Below are 11,227 nucleotides of genomic sequence, written 5' to 3'. Positions count from 1 at the left end.
TAAAGACCTCTATCATGTCATGGATTTTTCCTTCTTGCCTCCCAAAAGGCGAAGTTTCTTTTAAAGCATAAGGGAATGGAACTTTTGGCTAATAAGACCTTGCAACTTGAGGAGATGATGAAGAGGGTTGTGAGTTCTTGATGGTGACATTCTCATCCAAGGAAGTAGGAGTAGGATTGGAAATGGGACGGGTGTCAACTTTTGGTTGCACCGGTTCATTATCTTCTCTTGGTTGTTCAACCCTATTGTCAACTTGTCTACCACTTCTCAAAGTGGTAATTGCTTGCACTTGCTTTTGGGAAGGGCACCCTGAGGTAGGGTTTTCTTCCACACAATATTGGGCTTTTGGATTCCATTCGGGTTGGCTAGGCAATTTGCCTATTTCTCTAGCATTCAATGCATTAGCTATCATCCCTATTTGAGATTCAAGCTTTCCAAACTATCCAAAGCCACTAAGACTTTATCCTTAAATGTAGAATTATTAGAAAGTGCATGAAGATGAATAGGGCTATTTTGAGAATTATAAACTTGAGGATGGGAGAATTGATTCATTCTTTGATGACAAGAAGGAGAGGATGAAACAAATTCTTTTGAACCTCTATTTCTTTGATGAGGAGGAACATATCGGTTTTGAAAATTTCTTCCTTGAGAAGGATTTGAATATTCACTCCACACCGGAACATAAGCATTTGAAAAAGGGTGAGTAAATGTGGCATTGACTTGTTCATAGTGTTCATCAAGCACATGTCCATGGGGACAATTGGAGGTAGAATGCAAAACACTTGAGCAAGTCATACATGGCTTACAAGATTGATGGAGATGATGATTAGGAAGAGGAGATGATTGAATTACTGGTTTTTGACTAAGTAGGAATTGATCAAGTTTATGAGAAAGAGTTTTAACCTCGACAACGATCTCCATTGAACTCTCAATCTGACACACTCTCGAATTTTTCTTTTTACTTGACTTATGACTCAAACGAGAAGTGTGAGACTTGTGCAATGAATTTTCACTCATTTTCTCAAAAAGGTGCCAAACATCATCGTTATGTTTTCCCAAAATATGATCCCACGCATGAAGTATCAACAATGTCTTTGTGAATGTCGAATAGGCTTTCATAGAAATATTGAACCACTTGCCATTTACGAATGCCATGGTGTGCACATTTCCTTAGTAAGTCATTCAATCTTTCCCAAGCCTCATGTAAAAGTTCCCTTCCCGTTTGTCCTTTATATTGTAGGTCGCGGTGACCACAAGCTTGGAGAAGTGTGCAATTTAGGCGAGGGCCAAGTTTTACATTTGTAAAAGCCACTACTACCTTTCACTATAAATATAGCTAGGGCGAGTAGGGATCGTCCCAAGGGATTGGAGTCGGAGTTGATTGTGGAATCGCTATTAGGGTTAGTAGGTCGAGTAATCAAACAATTGATTGGTTGGTTGTTTAAGCTAGAAAGCTACTAAATTAAATTAAGTAAGAATGCAATGCTAAAGAGAGTAAGTAAGGGAAAGAGAGATCTTGAGGTTTAGAGATCACCACCATACAATGCATTTTTATATCATTGACAAGTGATTAATGAGGGCAAATAGTGGGTTACAATATTGGTGTGTGTGTATTTGGTTGATTCAATAAGCAAGGATGACTAGTTAAGCATGTATTGTCTAAACATCATGTGAAAGGCACAATATATCTAAGTTATAAAGCGTATGTTGTCTAAACAACATGTGAAAGGCACAATAAATCAAAACAAGTTATTAATCCTTTCATTAAGCTCACAATCCAAATACAACACAAGGATAGAGACATATGCTAATTGTATTCAAAGCTTGGATCATCAAACAACAAACATAGATTATCCTCCCATTTAACACTACACTATAACTATACTACATCTACACTACTAGCAAGAAAATAAACTAGGGGAGAGGCACAATCCATCAAGAGGTAAGCATGAACCATCAAGAGAATCACAAAAGCATTCTTTTAAGCACAATGTTTTGACAATCTCTAAATCTATAACATTAATACACATAGAGATAAGCACATGAACATCTATTTTAGCATACATAGATATATGGATAGAATGAAATGACCAATTGGAAGCATTAAACCACATAAATCATTGAATAAACAAGATCTATATATATCAAAGTGTCAAAACATCAATTACAACACTAATCCTTCAATAATACACAAGATTAAGATATAGAAAGCATGCTTGGGGCTAACTCTAGCCCCAAGAGGATGTCTAGCCACTCATGGTGATGAAGCTCCAACCCTCAAGGGCTAACTCCATGGAAGAGGTTTGCTCCTTGTCTATGAAGATCTCCAATGCCTTCTCCTCTAAACTTCCTCTCCAAGAGATGATATGAAAGTAATGTTGGCTCCCTTTGAAAAAGTAATCCTTATCCTTATATAGGTAGGTCAAAATGACACCCAAAATGAGCTGGGGTCATGCACACAATATTCCCTAATGATTGGATAAAGGACAACTTTCAATGAGATGGAATTTTAACTTTTTCGCACTGGAGGAAGTTCAATCGATCGAAAGTAAGTGAGATCGATCGAACTTAGGCTGGATCAATCCATCTGGCTGAGCTTTTTGGAAAAAGACAAATCCGAGATATTTGTGGGAGATATTTATGGGAAAAGGACAAAAGTGGTTAGTGGGTGGTACAGTTGTGGTTAGGATCAATCATTTGGATAAGGACAAAGGTGTTCGATCGATCAAAGAATGATGTTGGATCGATCGAACTTTTGGACTTAAGTGCTTTGGGTCAAGGCTTGGATCTATCTTAAAGTGCTGAGATCGATCGATGTTTGATCAATCGAACCTTGGACTTGGATTGATCGAACTTGCTGCTTTGCTTCATTTTGCTTCTTTCTTTCTCCACTTTGCTCCTTCTTTGTTTAATCTCAGAGTTGCTTTAATTAAGCTCTTATTTGGCTGAGTTAGCTTATTTTCGGTATAAGTGTCTGAAAATGGAAATAATACGAAATCAATCTAAAACGGTAAAGTAAGATAGATAAAGGTACTAGAATGCCTAAGCTTAAGGGGTTTAAATACGCACTTTTCAGTGCTCATCACACCCCCAAACTTAAATATTGCTAGTCCCAAGCAATGAACTAGAAAGTGAAGGAATTAAATGAACAACTATACAACTATAAACTAGAAAACAATTATTGGATAATGTCATTTTCGTAGGGAGCACGATTGCATTTAGCATATGCAACAAGCCTTTTAAACCCCTAGGTTACCCCTAGTGGACGAGTGAAGTCTTGTAAGGGTTTCCAGAAATGGTACCCACAAACATTAAGCTCATTTCAAAAGAGGTACCAATATTGCAAACAAGCATTGGGAGAAAACTACCTCAAGTATGCAATTTTTCAACCCTTTCCAAGCAATCTCCCAAAATCTCAACATCAAGCAAGCAAGTATGGTCCTCCACACATCGAGAAAATGATCATGTAAATCAAAACAACTCTAGAATTCTTTTAAATGGACCGGCATCAATGTGTTGCTATCTTAGCCAACTAAAGAATTAATCACATCATTACCCTCAAACTAGCACACAAATCTAGTACCGATCATCAAGACAAAAAGTGAACCTTTTATTAAAGTTTTATTGTTCTAGGTGCACTTATTCTTTTCACTCATTTTTTTTTTTTTTTTTTTAGAGGATCAAAGATGGAAGCATAGTGCAATGTATTGATCTATTAAGCTTTCTAGCGATTCATCCGGTCGAACGTTAGGTCAATGACTCCCAAACCAGACAGCTTTAGGGCACTAGGTGTTCAAACACCCCTACGGACTTACAAGCTCAAATCAACTAGGCTACAAATTAAGACAACAACCATCTAATCATTTCCCACTTCTCACCATTTGGGAGAAGTCCTCACTTTTTTTATTACTTTTGCTTTTGCTCTTTTTTTTTTTCTTTTTTTTTTTTTTTTGGAAGTTCAATTACTAACCTAGAGTTTGGGCCCTCCACATTTCGACACGAGAAGTTCAGTGCTTGATGAGGCTAGAATCCCGGCTACTTAGTGAAAATGGGTTGTTATCCACCTTTATCAAGAATGAAAGCTTTCAATGCATTACTAGCTCAATTGGGATATAACTAATTTAATAATCGACAAAACATGTACCCCACAAATGAATGCTAGTGTGCGCCGGTGCTAGTGTAGAAGACTAGAGTGAATCTCAAAACAATCACAAAATCAAGATGATGTGGACCACAAATGCAAGCAAGATATCAATCTTTCGAAAAATTTACTCCTAAATGGCTTCCAAAGGGCATACAAGGAGTATTGAACTCTCAAGTCAAGCAATTTTTAAATGTTAAGCAATATAGTCCTCAAAAGATCAAAATCATGGCTAGATATGGACCAATCATAGAAATATCCCTCAAATACACAAGTCATGCTCATAAGATATGCAATTTAAAACTAACACTGCAAAGCACCATTCCTCCCAAACTTAAATTGCACAATGTCCTCAATGTGCAAAGAGAATAAAGAAAAGAGTATACCAGTGCAACTAAGCAAGAATGATCGGGACTGGAATATCTGAAGTGGGTGGCATGGCCCCCCCAAACTTGGGATTAACTATGGTCCTGTAAATTGGCACTTGGATAAACTCATCAGATCACAAAATGGGATAATCAGTGCACAGTGGACATGCAAGTGTAAAAGGGATAAACAGATAAAGAAATGAGAGAGGTATAAGGGTGGTCCTGAAAATTGGGTAGTACTCTCTCACTAAAGTCACTGTGATGCACCTGATGGAGTCAAACATACAAATATGAGAATATAATCATATGACATCCATAGCAAAAACAGATAATAAAATAAATAAAGTGCAGGTACAACAAAAATATCAGAGCCGATAGACTGGCTGTAAAAATAATAACACTGTACAGTGATAAAAATAAAGTATATATGGGAGAGAGATAATGAGATAGAAAAGACTGGGAGCTCTTGAAGATGAAGTAGGACGGACAGGTCTGGCGCCGCGGATGTCTCTAGATAAATCTCGAAACATGGTCGCGACATCCGTTCGGAAAGTGGCAAAATCAACTCGATGGGCAATAAGATCAGCTCTATAGGCAGTAAGATCAGCTCGGATAGCAGCAACAGCATCCTCAAACGTCTGCAGCCGTACTCCAAAATCGGGGGTCATATCAAGAGTCTCAGGCATAGATGAATCAGAAGAGAGGTCCTGAGTGTAATCATGCTCGTGAATGGGCGACCCAGCTGGAGAGTGCTGCTCTGCGTCGTCTGCAGGACGCTCTAAATCTATGTCTAAATGGTCTGCAGCTGGATCGATGGGTGCGTAGTCCGCTGCGGGATCTACTGCTGCTGCCTCTGCCGGTGCCTGTGCCTGCTCCAGCTCTAACTCCTCTGCAGCCAGTGCTACGTGTTCCTGCAGTCTGGTAATAATAGAGCGGTAGCTCTTGTCCCATTCTTTCTTGAGGAAGTGACAGGTACCAGTCTCGGGGTCCTCTTGCGGGTGCATGGCATAACGCTGGTCAATGAGAATTTGGGTGATGAGGTGGCCGAATGGAAGTGACTTAGCCCATCTGGGTAACTCTTTGCTGATGTACTCGTCATAGAGCTTCCTCATCGCGCTCCAAATGAGCGCGGGAATGGACACCCAATGCCCTGTGTAAAAGGCCTAGAGGGCTGTCAGATAATCGCTCCTCCTCTGGATCTTGTGTCCGGCCATGTATATGTTTCGGTAGAGCACGGAATCGATGAACCAAAGGTCGTCTGGAAGATATGTGCGGGTGGCAAAAGTCTCGCCAGCAGCATGGTGACCTGTTAAGTAAACTGCCATGGCGGCATAAAAAGGCCTGTGTAGCATCGGATAGGTCTCCTGAAGCTCTGGAGGACAGCGGTGTGGGCAGTGGCATGATCTAGAAAGTGTGTCCACAGTGATGGTGATCATATGGCCATCTACAGAAGTGACTAGCTCGGCTGTGGTACGCGGGGATGGTCGGAGGTTCTGGTAGAACAACCGTACCAGCCGCGAGTAGACCGGCTTTGTGAGAGGGGCAAGAATAGCGGCCAAGCCCCTCTGAATAATATCACGGTAAGCTGATCGGGTCAGCACCGATCGGGAGAAGAAATCTGTGTCAAAGACAGACTCATGGTCTACTGGCATACTCTCATATCGAGGCGTGGGCCTATCACACGCCTGGTGAGCTAGCTGGCGTGATGGAGGTGGTACTGGTGTACGCTCAGCGCTAGCATGCGGTGGAGATGGCGAAGGTGTAAAAGCAGGATGAGCCTGGGAAGAAGATGGGATATGATTATCCTCAGCCTCAGGAGTAGGTGACTGAGGTGGTGTAGGCTGTACTGGCTCCTGAGTATGAGAGGGCTCGGCTGGCTCCTCTGTCCTAGGCCTAACATGCCTCTGTTGTTTATGAGGTCTCCCGTGTTGCCTATTGGCAACAGTCTTGTGCTTAACCATGATTTGCAAAGAAAAACTTGCAATGGAAGTTAGTGCCAGAATAAAGAATTGTTAAACATAATATAGAATCATGCATGTCAAATAAGATAGACAAAACAGATATGACATGAATCTATGCAGGTGACTGGATATTAATCATGCTAAGCAATATAAGTATGACATGCAGCCAATGTGGAATATCACAGGCATTGGGCATAAATAAGATAGCATGAAAATTAGATATGATGAATGAAGTGTGTATGTGTGAGATTTGTGAAGTTCGATCGATCATGAAAAGAAGTGAGATCGATATCAAAAGTTGGATCGATTGAAAGTAAGTGAGATCGATCTCACAAGATCGATCGATCTGAGACAAAAGTTTGATCAATCTCTCAAGATTGATCTGAGATACAAGTTCGATCGATCGAACTATACGACGATGAAAACTGAAAGGCCACAAATCTGTGACTTTTGAAGAACGGGGCCCACACGAACGTGTTCGTGGGCCCTACAACACATCAAATCAACAACTCCCATCACCCAAATATGGCCCATACTCCCAAATGAAACAAAAATATCAAAAATATATACAACGATATACATATATATATATACATATTTCAAGCATCAACAATGGAGGTTCAATCATATATAAAGCATGAATCAAACATATAAACCATGTATGCACGAGATTGAAGCTTGAAATCAACTAGTGAGGTCTCGGATCTTACCCAAATCGAAGGGAGTTGTGGATGCAAAGAGGGAGGGATGAAACCGAGATGAGAGAGAGAGAGAAGCTTGGTTCTCGCCGGAGATGGAAGATATGAGTAGGTGTAGTGGCGGCGACGAGAGAGAAAAAGGGGGGGGGGGGGGGGTTTTGAGGTTGATGGTAAGTTAGATCGATCTAAATGATCGATCATGAGAACCCTCGATTTTTAAAAACATTCTCCGATTAGTTCGATCGATCGAACTCAGCTGAGATCAATCGAACTTTCTCTCTCAAAGTTTTTTTTTTTTTTTTTTTTTTGAATTTAAATTTAATTAATTAAAAACTAAATAAATTAAAATATTTTTGAATTTTTGAAAACTTGCTGAAAATTAAAACAAAATAAAATGAGAGAGAAAATAGAATAAAATGAAAATATTTTTGGATTTTTGAAAAGTTGAAAAGTCAAACTAAAGTTAAAACAATGAAATAAAGATTTGTGATCGATCAAAACAAGAGTTTGATCGATCAGACAGAGAGCTGAAATATACAGGTTTTTGGTTCAAAAATTTGGTTAAGTGTTGGAACATGAGATCGATCGAACTGGAAAGTTAGATCGATCGAAGAACTTTCAGATCGATCTTGGAATGTTTCGAACGATCAGACAGAGAGGTGATTTGGATGCAGGTTTTGCAGGCTCAAAAATATTCTAAGTGTCAACATTCAAGATCGATCGAACAGGATAGTTGGATCGATCGAAGGTCCTATGATCGATCTAACTGAGAACTAAGATCGCAGATTTTTCTTGGATCGATGGGACAGAAAGCCTATTTGGATGCAGGCTTGAAAATTTTCTAAGTGTTGGATGCAGATGGAAGTTCGATCGATCGAACTCAGGTATGAGATCGATCGAACTTATGCATAATGCTCAAAATTGACATGCAAGCTTATGCAATCCTCACCAAAGTTCCTTGAAATGCATATGAACCAAAAACAAGTATCTAGACTTCGCAAAAAATGAAATGTAAGATAGAAATGAGAGAGAAATAGGGTTTTAACACCCTACGAATGCTTTTGCTAGTCTTTAACATCTCTAGCAAGACATTGGGCTCTTTTAGCCCGGATCAAAGATCTTATAATGCATCCCCTCCTTGTTGGGGTGATGAATATCTTGAGCCCCACCCAACAAATTATTCTTAGAAGAACTTGTTAGATTAAACTCAAAAGAAGTTTTTGATCCTTTATCTATGCAATTACAACCTTTGGGCTTCCACGCCCTTTCAAAACAAGAGTTTGAAACAAGACTTTTAGAATGCAAAGTTAAAGATGAAGCTTTAGAAACCTTCGAGTCACATAAAAACTCATTTCCTTCACTATTGAATTCATGAAATTTTTCCACAACATTGACCTCTCCTTCATACTTGTCAAATGAATTGGGTGTTAGATTGAATATGTTCAATTTCACCTTCATGTGGCCAAAAGAGATCTTCATTATCCCCGTCCTACAATTGATGTTGGCATTTGCGGTTGCCAAGAAAGGACGGCCAAGGATAACGGGTATTTGGCTCTTAGGATTGGAAACTGGTTCCGTGTCTATGACAACAAAATCAACGGGAAAGAAGAATTTATCAATCTTAATCAAAACATTTTCAATGACACCTCTAGGCTTTTTAATGGATTGGTTGGCAAGTTGCAAAACTACCGACGTCGGTTTCAATTCACCTAAGCCAAGTTTGACATAAACCGAGTAAGGAAGAAGGTTAACACTTGCTCCTAAGTCAAGAAGCGCCCAATTAATGATATGTTCACCAATGATGCATGATGTAGTGGGTGAACCGGGGTCTTTAAACTTTGGAAGAGTGTTATGTTACAAAATTTAGCTTACTTGCTCGGTCAAAACCACTTTTTTTGGTGCGTGGCTTTTGTTCTTCCGCTTTTGGGTGCAAAGATCTTTTAAAAACTTGGCATAAGCCGGTATTTTCTTGATTGCATCCAAAAGTGGGAGATTAACTTTTACTTGCCTAAACATTTCCAAAATCTCATTGGTCTTGACTTTTTGCTTTTATTTCGAAATGGGCACTTTCAAGGCGTCCGGAAATGGAGCTCTTGGCTCGAAAACATTTTGAGAATTTTCTTTTAAAGCCTTTTCAACACAACAAGTTTTCAAATTAGGTTTCAATTCACTTTTCAACAAAATTTTCTCAACATCATTTTTCAAAACTTTCTTCAATGGATCATTTTCAAGATCGCTTTTCAAATCACATTTTTCAGCTTTCTCATTTATAAGATCATGCACATGCAATGAAGGAGGAATAGAATGTGAAACGGGACGGGTGACAACTTGTGGTTGCACCGGTTCACTCTCTTCATAGTTATTTCTACTTGATTATCTACAACTCTACCACTCCGCAAGGTGGTCACCGCATTAACATGTTCTATGGTACACCCCTCTGATAAGGATTGGGTTTCCATAACACATTATTGCTTAAGCGGGGCATTAATATGCATCTTTCCCTTATCTCTAGCATTAAGAGTGCTAGCTATTTGCCCTACTTGGGTTTCTAGCTTTGCAATAGATTGAGAGTGAGAGTGAAGTAATTGTGTGTTAGCCTCTAAAGTGCCCAAAGCATTTAAAACTTTCTCTTCAAAAGCGGGACTTCGAGAATTAGCTTGGGAATATGATTGGTTGGGAAAATGAGAATTAGAGAATTGATTCCCTTGTGATTGGTATAGCCTATAACCTTGGGATCCTTGGTTTTGGATTGGAAGTGGAATATACTTCCCTTGAAAACCGCCTTGGGGAGGGTTTGAGCCTTCCCCTTGGTTTTTCCATGAGAAGTTCGGATGATTTCTCCAACTTGGATTGTAATGAGTACCATAAAGATTGTTCCCTTGGTTCACAAAAGCCGCATTGACTTGTTTATTAGGTTCACTTTGCACTTGTCCATAAGGATAATGAGAAGTAGAATGAAGAACACTAGACCAAGTCATACATGATTCATTTGATGCACAATGAGAATGGTTAGGGAAGGAAGTTACTTGGTTCGCCGAGTTTATCAAAAATTGATCAAACCTTTGAGACAAAGACTTCATTTCGGCGGCTATCTCATTAGAATTGTTGACTTGAAGTAAGCCAACACTTTTCCTACCTTGTGTATTTCTACCATTCTTTGAAGACAATGTTTTATGCAATGAATTCTCACTTATGCTTTCATAGAGACGTCATACGTCATCCTCATGCCTATCGATGTATGAGCCACCCATAGAAGCATCAACCATGCCCTTATAATTATCTGATAAACTTTCAAAGAAATATTGGACTAATTGCCATTTGGGCATGTCATGGTGTGGACACTTCCTTAGCAATTCATTGAAGCGTTCCCATACCTCATGAAATGTTTCTCCATCCCCATGTGTAAATTCTCTAATTGAAGTTCTCATGGCATTGGTCTTAGAAACTGGATAGTATTTCTTCAAAAACTCTTGTTGCATTTCTGCCCAAGAAGTGATTGAAAAAGGCCTAAGATTGTTAAACCAATATTTTGCCTTGTCTTTAAGGGTGAATGGAAAAAGTTTAAGCCTTAAGACTTCTTCCGGCATGTCCATGTATTTCACGGTAGAACAAACTTCAAGAAACTCATCCAAATGCTTATAGGGTTCTTCACTTGGATGTCCGTGAAAGATAGGAAGCATTTGAATGGTTTGTGCTTTAATTTCATAATGGTGTGCTCGAAATGGTGGCAATTGAATGCATGTGGGTGCATTATATTTATTTGGCACATAATGGTCTCTCAAAGCAAGTGGTGGGTTAGCAACTTGAGGTGCAACATGAACACCTTGATTTTGAATTCCTCGATTGACAATGGGAGGTTGTGGAGCATACATTGGCCTTGGCATTCCGAATGGAACTTGGCCTTGTTGTTGTGGTGGTGGGTGAATGTATGGCCTAGGCATGCCTAATGGTACTTGAATGTTCTCATTGTGCACATTTGGATAAAGAATGCCTTGTTGGTCTATGTGACCAAGGTCCTCAACATGATCATTATTATGGTCATCCATTGATAGGCGGGTT

At 39.5% G+C, this 11,227-nt stretch overlaps 1 pseudogene; it reads left to right on the top strand.

The window, feature by feature from the left end:
• Positions 1 to 10,492: 10,492 nt before the first annotated feature.
• On the top strand, positions 10,493 to 10,591 carry LOC132310808 (small nucleolar RNA R71; annotated as a pseudogene).
• The last annotated feature ends 636 nt before the right edge of the window (positions 10,592 to 11,227 follow it).

Source organism: Cornus florida, unplaced genomic scaffold, assembly GCF_030987335.1.
Source record: "Cornus florida cultivar Cherokee Brave unplaced genomic scaffold, ASM3098733v1 CherokeeBrave_3.0.0_Hap2_Chr05, whole genome shotgun sequence".
NCBI classification, from domain to species: domain Eukaryota; kingdom Viridiplantae; phylum Streptophyta; class Magnoliopsida; order Cornales; family Cornaceae; genus Cornus; species Cornus florida.
The sequence above is the reverse complement of the archived record's forward strand: the minus strand, read 5'-3'. Positions and strand labels throughout refer to the sequence as shown.